Source organism: Syngnathus leptorhynchus, unplaced genomic scaffold (assembly GCF_054491065.1).
Source record: "Syngnathus leptorhynchus isolate UIUO unplaced genomic scaffold, UIUO_Slep HiC_scaffold_546, whole genome shotgun sequence".
Classification (NCBI taxonomy): Eukaryota; Metazoa; Chordata; class Actinopteri; order Syngnathiformes; family Syngnathidae; genus Syngnathus; species Syngnathus leptorhynchus.
In genome coordinates, this window is record NW_028232451.1 from 10,001 (window position 1) to 18,801 (window position 8,801).

Below are 8,801 nucleotides of genomic sequence, written 5' to 3' on the forward strand. Positions count from 1 at the left end.
CTCCATACTTCCATAGCTCCATAGCTCCATACTTCCATAGCACCAGAGCTCCATACCTCCAGAGCTCCATAGCTCCAGCCTGGGTGGCTGGTGGCTCCATAGCTCCATACTTCCATAGCTCCAGTCAGAGAGTTGGCGAAAATTGCACTAAGTGCGAAAGCCCATTCATTTACAAGGGCGTGTCCACAAGGCGGCGACATTTCCCCGTTACCGGTGGCTGCGCGGCAGGAGAGTGACAGAGCTTATCCGAGCGGCTGGAACTCTGCGCCGGCGTGGTCGAACGGCTGGCCTCGGTAGTTGAGGTACCAGGGGTGGGCCGGGGAGCTCCAGGCGGGTCTTGTGAGAGAGTGAAGCCGAGCGGCTGGAACTCTCGGCCGGCGTGGTCGAGCGGCTGGCCTCGGTAGTTGAGGTACCAGGGGTGGGCCGGGGAGCTCCAGGCGGGTCTTGTGAGAGAGTGAAGCCGAGCGGCTGGAACTCTCGGCCGGCCTGGTCGAGCGGCTGGCCTCGGTAGTTGAGGTACCAGGGGTGGGCTGGGGAGCTCCAGGCGGGGCTTGTGAGAGAGTGAAGCCGAGCGGCTGGAACTCTGGGCCGGTGTGGTTGAGCCACGGAGGGTGCTGGCTGGTGGCTCCATAGCTCCATAGCTCCATAGCTCCATAGCTCCATACTTCCATAGCTCCATAGCTCCATACTTCCATAGCTCCAGACTTCCATAGCTCCATAGCTCCATACTTCCATAGCTCCATACATCCATAGCTCCATAGCTCCATACTTCCATAGCTCCATAGCTCCATAGCTCCATAGCCCCAGAGCTCCATAGCTCCATAGCTCCATAGCTCCATAGCTCCATAGCTCCATAGCTCCAGAGCTCCAAACTTCCATAGCTCCAGAGCTCCAGCCTGGCTGGTGGCTCCATAGCTCCATACTTGCAGCCACGGAGCTGGCGAAAATTGCACTAAGTGCGAAAGCCCATTCATTTACAAGGGCGTGTCCACAAGGCGGCGACATTTCCCCGTTACCGGTGGCTGCTTAGCGGGAGAGTGGCAGAGCTTATCCGAGCGGCTGGAACTCTGCGCCGGCGTGGTCGAGCGGCTGGCCTCGGTAGTTGAGGTACCAGGGGCGGGCTGGGGAGCTCCAGGCGGGGCTTGTGAGAGAGTGAAGCCGAGCGGCTGGAACTCTGGGCCGGCCTGGTCGAGCGGCTGGCCTCGGTAGTTGAGGTACCAGGGGCGGGCTGGGGAGCTCCAGGCGGGGCTTGTGAGAGAGTGTAGCCGAGCTGCTGGAACTCTGGGCCGGCGTGGTTGAGCAGCATGCCCGCGGAGGTGGCTCTTCCATAGGCAGGGAGGGTGCTGGAGCTCCACACTTCCATAGGCAGGGAGGGTGCTGGAGCTCCACACTTCCATAGGCAGGGAGGGTGCTGGAGCTCCACACTTCCATAGGCAGGGAGGGTGCTGGAGCTCCACACTTCCATAGGCAGGGAGGGTGCTGGAGCTCCACACTTCCATAGGCAGGGAGGGTGCTGGAGCTCCACACTTCCATAGGCAGGGAGGGTGCTGGAGCTCCACACTTCCATAGGCAGGGAGGGTGCTGGAGCTCCACACTTCCATAGGCAGGGAGGGTGCTGGAGCTCCACACTTCCATAGGCAGGGAGGGTGCTGGAGCTCCACACTTCCATAGGCAGGGAGGGTGCTGGAGCTCCACACTTCCATAGGCAGGGAGGGTGCTGGAGCTCCACACTTCCATAGGCAGGGAGGGTGCTGGAGCTCCACATCCACACTTCCAGCCACGGAGCATGCTGGCACTTCCACCTTGCTTGCTAAGTCGGCGTGATCTTGCCCAAAAAGTCCCTCCTCACCTCCAGCTGGAAGTGGAAAAAAATCCTCCACCTGCTTGGCCGAGGTTCTGGAAGCCAGCAGCTCGCAGAATGTTGCCAAAGTTTCACTGGAAGGAAAAGAAAAGAGAAGACCGAGTGCGCATTTCACCTACCGCCGAATGTCCACAAGAGGGAAGTGTCACTCCGTCGCAGAATCTGCGCCGACGCACTCGGCACCCTTCGAATTTATGGTGCCGGTGCGGGTGTTCTGGGTGCAAAAAGGCCGCCCAAGTGGTAGAAAAAAATCAGACTTCGTCTCTTAGGTCGAAATTAATGCCAAGTTTTGAAATGCGCTGGCAGGGGTGGACCAGGGCCCGTTAGAAGTGCTTAGCCGAGGTCCTGGAAGCCTAACCCGGCGTGATCTTGTGCAAAAAGCCGCTGCTGAGCTCCAGCTGGAAGTGTAAAAAGAACCGGGCTGGATCAAAAAAAGAACCGGGCGGCCCGTTAAAATTGCTTAGCCGAGGTCCTGGAACCCTAACCCGGCGTGATCTTGTGCAAAAAGCCGCTGCTGAGCTCCAGCTGGAAGTGTAAAAAGAACCGGGCTGGTTCAAAAAAAGAACCGGGCGACCCGTTAGAAGTGCTTAGCCGAGGTCCTGGAAGCCTAACCCGGCGTGATCTTGTGCAAAAAGCCGCTGCTGAGCTCCAGCTGGAAGTGGAAAAAGAACCGGGCTGGATCAAAAAAGAACCGGGCGACCCGTTAAAATTGCTTAGCCGAGGTCCTGGAAGCCTAACACGGCGTGATCTTGTGCAAAAAGCCGCTCCCGAGCTCCAGCTGGAAGTGTAAAAAGAACCGGGCTGGATAAAAAAAGAACCGGGCTGGATCAAAAAAGAACCGGGGGACCCGTTAAAATTGCTTAGCCGAGGTCCTGGAAGCCTAACCCGGCGTGATCTTGTGCAAAAAGCCGCTCCCGAGCTCCAGCTGGAAGTGTAAAAAGAACCGGGCTGGATAAAAAAAGAACCGGGCTGGATCAAAAAAGAACCGGGGGACCCGTTAAAATTGCTTTGCCGAGGTCCTGGAAGCCTAACCCGGCGTGATCTTGTGCAAAAAGCCGCTCCCGAGCTCCAGCTGGAAGTGTAAAAAGAACCGGGCTGGATAAAAAAAAGAACCGGGCTGGATCAAAAAAGAACCGGGCGACCCGTTAAAATTGCTTAGCCGAGGTCCTGGAAGCCTAACACGGCGTGATCTTGTGCAAAAAGCCGCTCCCGAGCTCCAGCTGGAAGTGTAAAAAGAACCGGGCTGGATAAAAAAAGAACCGGGCTGGATCAAAAAAGAACCGGGCGACCCGTTAAAATTGCTTAGCCGAGGTCCTGGAAGCCTAACACGGCGTGATCTTGTGCAAAAAGCCGGTCCCGAGCTCCAGCTGGAAGTGTAAAAAGAACCAGGCTGGATAAAAAAAAGAACCGGGCTGGATCAAAAAAGAACCGGGCGACCCGTTAAAATTGCTTAGCCGAGGTCCTGGAAGCCTAACCCGGCGTGATCTTGTGCAAAAAGCCGCTCCCGAGCTCCAGCTGGAAGTTTAAAAAGAACCGGGCTGGATCAAAAAAAGAACCGGGCTGGTTCAAAAAAGAACCGGGCGACCCGTTAAAATTGCTTAGCCGAGGTCCTGGAAGCCTAACACGGCGTGATCTTGTGCAAAAAGCCGCTCCCGAGCTCCAGCTGGAAGTGTAAAAAGAACCGGGCTGGATAAAAAAAGAACCGGGCTGGATCAAAAAAGAACCGGGGGACCCGTTAAAATTGCTTAGCCGAGGTCCTGGAAGCCTAACCCGGCGTGATCTTGTGCAAAAAGCCGCTCCCGAGCTCCAGCTGGAAGTGTAAAAAGAACCGGGCTGGATAAAAAAAGAACCGGGCTGGATCAAAAAAGAACCGGGCGACCCGTTAAAATTGCTTAGCCGAGGTCCTGGAAGCCTAACCCGGCGTGATCTTGTGCAAAAAGCCGCTCCCGAGCTCCAGCTGGAAGTGTAAAAAGAACCGGGCTGGATAAAAAAAAGAACCGGGCTGGATCAAAAAAGAACCGGGCGACCCGTTAAAATTGCTTCGCCGAGGTCCTGGAAGCCTAACACGGCGTGATCTTGTGCAAAAAGCCGCTCCCGAGCTCCAGCTGGAAGTGTAAAAAGAACCGGGCTGGATAAAAAAAAGAACCGGGCTGGATCAAAAAAGAACCGGGCGACCCGTTAAAATTGCTTAGCCGAGGTCCTGGAAGCCTAACACGGCGTGATCTTGTGCAAAAAGCCGCTCCCGAGCTCCAGCTGGAAGTGTAAAAAGAACCGGGCTGGATAAAAAAAGAACCGGGCTGGATCAAAAAAGAACCGGGCGACCCGTTAAAATTGCTTAGCCGAGGTCCTGGAAGCCTAACACGGCGTGATCTTGTGCAAAAAGCCGCTCCCGAGCTCCAGCTGGAAGTGTAAAAAGAACCAGGCTGGATAAAAAAAAGAACCGGGCTGGATCAAAAAAGAACCGGGCGACCCGTTAAAATTGCTTAGCCGAGGTCCTGGAAGCCTAACCCGGCGTGATCTTGTGCAAAAAGCCGCTCCCGAGCTCCAGCTGGAAGTTTAAAAAGAACCGGGCTGGATCAAAAAAAGAACCGGGCTGGTTCAAAAAAGAACCGGGCGACCCGTTAAAATTGCTTAGCCGAGGTCCTGGAAGCCTAACACGGCGTGATCTTGTGCAAAAAGCCGCTCCCGAGCTCCAGCTGGAAGTGTAAAAAGAACCAGGCTGGATAAAAAAAAGAACCGGGCTGGATCAAAAAAGAACCGGGCGACCCGTTAAAATTGCTTAGCCGAGGTCCTGGAAGCCTAACACGGCGTGTTCTTGTGCAAAAAGCCGCTCCCGAGCTCCAGCTGGAAGTGTAAAAAGAACCAGGCTGGATAAAAAAAAGAACCGGGCTGGATCAAAAAAGAACCGGGCGACCCGTTAAAATTGCTTAGCCGAGGTCCTGGAAGCCTAACACGGCGTGATCTTGTGCAAAAAGCCGCTCCCGAGCTCCAGCTGGAAGTGTAAAAAGAACCGGGCTGGATAAAAAAAGAACCGGGCTGGATAAAAAAAAGAACCGGGCGACCCGTTAAAATTGCTTAGCCGAGGTCCTGGAAGCCTAACACGGCGTGTTCTTGTGCAAAAAGCCGCTCCCGAGCTCCAGCTGGAAGTGTAAAAAGAACCGGGCTGGATAAAAAAAGAACCGGGCTGGATAAAAAAAAAGAACCGGGCGACCCGTTAAAATTGCTTAGCCGAGGTCCTGGAAGCCTAACACGGCGTGTTCTTGTGCAAAAAGCCGCTCCCGAGCTCCAGCTGGAAGTGTAAAAAGAACCGGGCTGGATAAAAAAAAGAACCGGGCTGGATCAAAAAAGAACCGGGCGACCCGTTAAAATTGCTTAGCCGAGGTCCTGGAAGCCTAACCCGGCGTGATCTTGCCCGAAATTCGGCCTCTATACTTCCATTTTAGGTACCAGGCGCTCATAGTGTGTTGGTCCCACTAGTCAGTGTACTGGTCCCCCTCGCTAGTGTACTGGTCCCCCTAGTCAGTGTACTCATCCAGTTACCCCCCGTTTTCCAAAACACCATCGGCACGTATAAGGGGGGGACTCCTGAGAGAGATGAGGTATATGCCAGCGCAACACCAATCCGCTCCGCGCTGGTTCCCATGTCGGCTACGGATGAATAAAACCAGCCTGTCCCCCCTGGAGCTCACGAGACACGGAATTTTTTCTAAGTGCCAACGGCTCTTCCGAGCAAACGTGTCCGCTCCGGCTGGTTCCCCCGTCGGCCTCGAATGACGAAAAATGCCGGTCTCCGCCCGGAGCTCATGACAAACGAAAAATTTTCTAAGTGCCAACGGCACTAGCGAGCGAATGTGTCCGCTCGGCGCTGGTTCCCGGGTCGAACCCGGAAGACGAAAAACGCCGGTCTCCGCCCGGAGCTCATGACAAACGAAAAATCTTCTAAGTGCCAACGGCACTAGCGAGCGAATGTGTCCGCTCGGCGCTGGTTCCCGGGTCGAACCCGGAAGACGAAAAACGCCGGTCTCCGCCCGGAGCTCATGACAAACGAAAAATTTTCTAAGTGCCAACGGCACTAGCGAGCGAATGTGTCCGCTCGGCGCTGGTTCCCGGGTCGAACCCGGAAGACGAAAAACGCCGCTCTCCGCCCGGAGCTCATGACAAACGAAAAATTTTCTAAGTGCCAACGGCACTAGCGAGCGAATGTGTCCGCTCGGCGCTGGTTCCCGGGTCGAACCCGGAAGACGAAAAACGCCGCTCTCCGCCCGGAGCTCATGACAAATAAAAAATTTTCTAAGTGCCAACGGCACTAGCGAGCGAATGTGTCCGCTCGGCGCTGGTTCCCGGGTCGAACCCGGAAGACGAAAAACGCCGCTCTCCGCCCGGAGCTCATGACAAACGAAAAATTTTCTAAGTGCCAACGGCACTAGCGAGCGAATGTGTCCGCTCGGCGCTGGTTCCCGGGTCGAACCCGGAAGACGAAAAACGCCGGTCTCCGCCCGGAGCTCATGACAAACGAAAAATTTTCTAAGTGCCAACGGCACTAGCGAGCGAATGTGTCCGCTCGGCGCTGGTTCCCGGGTCGAACCCGGAAGACGAAAAACGCCGGTCTCCGCCCGGAGCTCATGACAAACGAAAAATTTTCTAAGTGCCAACGGCACTAGCGAGCGAATGTGTCCGCTCGGCGCTGGTTCCCGGGTCGAACCCGGAAGACGAAAAACGCCGCTCTCCGCCCGGAGCTCATGACAAACGAAAAATTTTCTAAGTGCCAACGGCACTAGCGAGCGAATGTGTCCGCTCGGCGCTGGTTCCCGGGTCGAACCCGGAAGACGAAAAACGCCGGTCTCCGCCCGGAGCTCATGACAAACGAAAAATTTTCTAAGTGCCAACGGCACTAGCGAGCGAATGTGTCCGCTCGGCGCTGGTTCCCGGGTCGGACCCGGAAGACGAAAAACGCCGGTCCTCGCCTGGAGGTCCCAGCAAAATCGGCGAAAAAACGACTAAGTGTCAACTTTCGAAAAAACGGCTAAGTGTCGACTTTCGAAAAAACGGCTAAGTGTCAACTTTCGAAAAAACGGCTAAGTGTCAACTTTCGAAAAAACGACTAAGTGCCCACGGCTCTGCGGGGCTTGTGAGTCCGCCCCGCGCCGGTTCGGCGGTCGGCCTCAAAAAGCAAAAAATCAGCCTCTCTCCCTGGAGCTCACCAAAAATTTGTCGAAATTTTTCTAAGTTCTCCTCGAGGTACCAGGGGGTGAGGTACCCGGGCTAAGGTGCAGTACCTTTTTTGGTCTTCAGGTGCGCCAGAGTACAATGAAATGGTCCCAGTAGTCAGTGTACTCATCGACTTTCCCCCCGTTTTCCAAAGCACCTCGTTTACGAGTATGGAGGAGATGGTGCTGGTCTCCCCACGGCGTCGGACACGCCGTCCTCGACAGCACAAGGTCGGATAGAAGACCTGGAAAGCGCCGTGGCACGCGCTGGAGGTGGGCACTTTGGCGAAAAAACGACTAAGTGTCAACTTTCGAAAAAACGACTAAGTGTCAACTTTCGAAAAAACGGCTAAGTGTCAACTTTCGAAAAAACGACTAAGTGTCACCTCTCTGAAAAAATGGCAAAGTGTCGCCTCTCTGAAAATTTTCTAAGTGCCCACGGCTCTGCGGGCTCGTGCATCCGAGCCGCGCCGGTTCTGCAACCGGCCTAGAATGACGAAAAATAACGGTCTCCTCCTGGAGCTCACAGCCAATTGTGGCGAAAAAGTGGCAAAGTGCCCACGGCTCTGCGGGCTCGTGCATCCGACCCGCGCCGGTTCTGCAGCCGGCCTAGAATGACGAAAAATAACGGTCTCCTCCTGGAGCTCACAGCCAACTTGGCAAAAAGTTTCTAAGTGCCCACGGCCCTGCCGAGCTTTGGCGTCCGCCCAGCGCCGGTTCCGCAGTCGGCCTCGAATGACGAAAAATAACGGTCTCCTCCTGGAGCTCACAGCCAACTTGGCAAAAAGTTTCTAAGTGCCCACGGCCCTGCCGAGCTTTGGCGTCCGCCCAGCGCCGGTTCCGCAGTCGGCCTCGAATGACGAAAAATAACGGTCTCCTCCTGGAGCTCACAGCCAACTTGGCAAAAAGTTTCTAAGTGCCCACGGCCCTGCCGAGCTTTGGCGTCCGCCCAGCGCCGGTTCCGCAGTCGGCCTCGAATGACGAAAAATAACGGTCTCCTCCTGGAGCTCACAGCCAACTTGGCAAAAAGTTTCTAAGTGCCCACGGCCCTGCCGAGCTTTGGCGTCCGCCCAGCGCCGGTTCCGCAGTCGGCCTCGAATGACGAAAAATAACGGTCTCCTCCTGGAGCTCACAGCCAACTTGGCAAAAAGTTTCTAAGTGCCCACGGCCCTGCCGAGCTTTGGCGTCCGCCCAGCGCCGGTTCCGCAGTCGGCCTCGAATGACGAAAAATAACGGTCTCCTCCTGGAGCTCACAGCCAACTTGGCAAAAAGTTTCTAAGTGCCCACGGCCCTGCCGAGCTTTGGCGTCCGCCCAGCGCCGGTTCCGCAGTCGGCCTCGAATGACGAAAAATAACGGTCTCCTCCTGGAGCTCACAGCCAACTTGGCAAAAAGTTTCTAAGTGCCCACGGCCCTGCCGAGCTTTGGCGTCCGCCCAGCGCCGGTTCCGCAGTCGGCCTCGAATGACGAAAAATAACGGTCTCCTCCTGGAGCTCACAGCCAACTTGGCAAAAAGTTTCTAAGTGCCCACGGCCCTGCCGAGCTTTGGCGTCCGCCCAGCGCCGGTTCCGCAGTCGGCCTCGAATGACGAAAAATAACGGTCTCCTCCTGGAGCTCACAGCCAACTTGGCAAAAAGTTTCTAAGTGCCCACGGCCCTGCCGAGCTTTGGCGTCCGCCCAGCGCCGGTTCCGCAGTCGGCCTCGAATGACGAAAAATAACGGTCTCCTCCTGGAG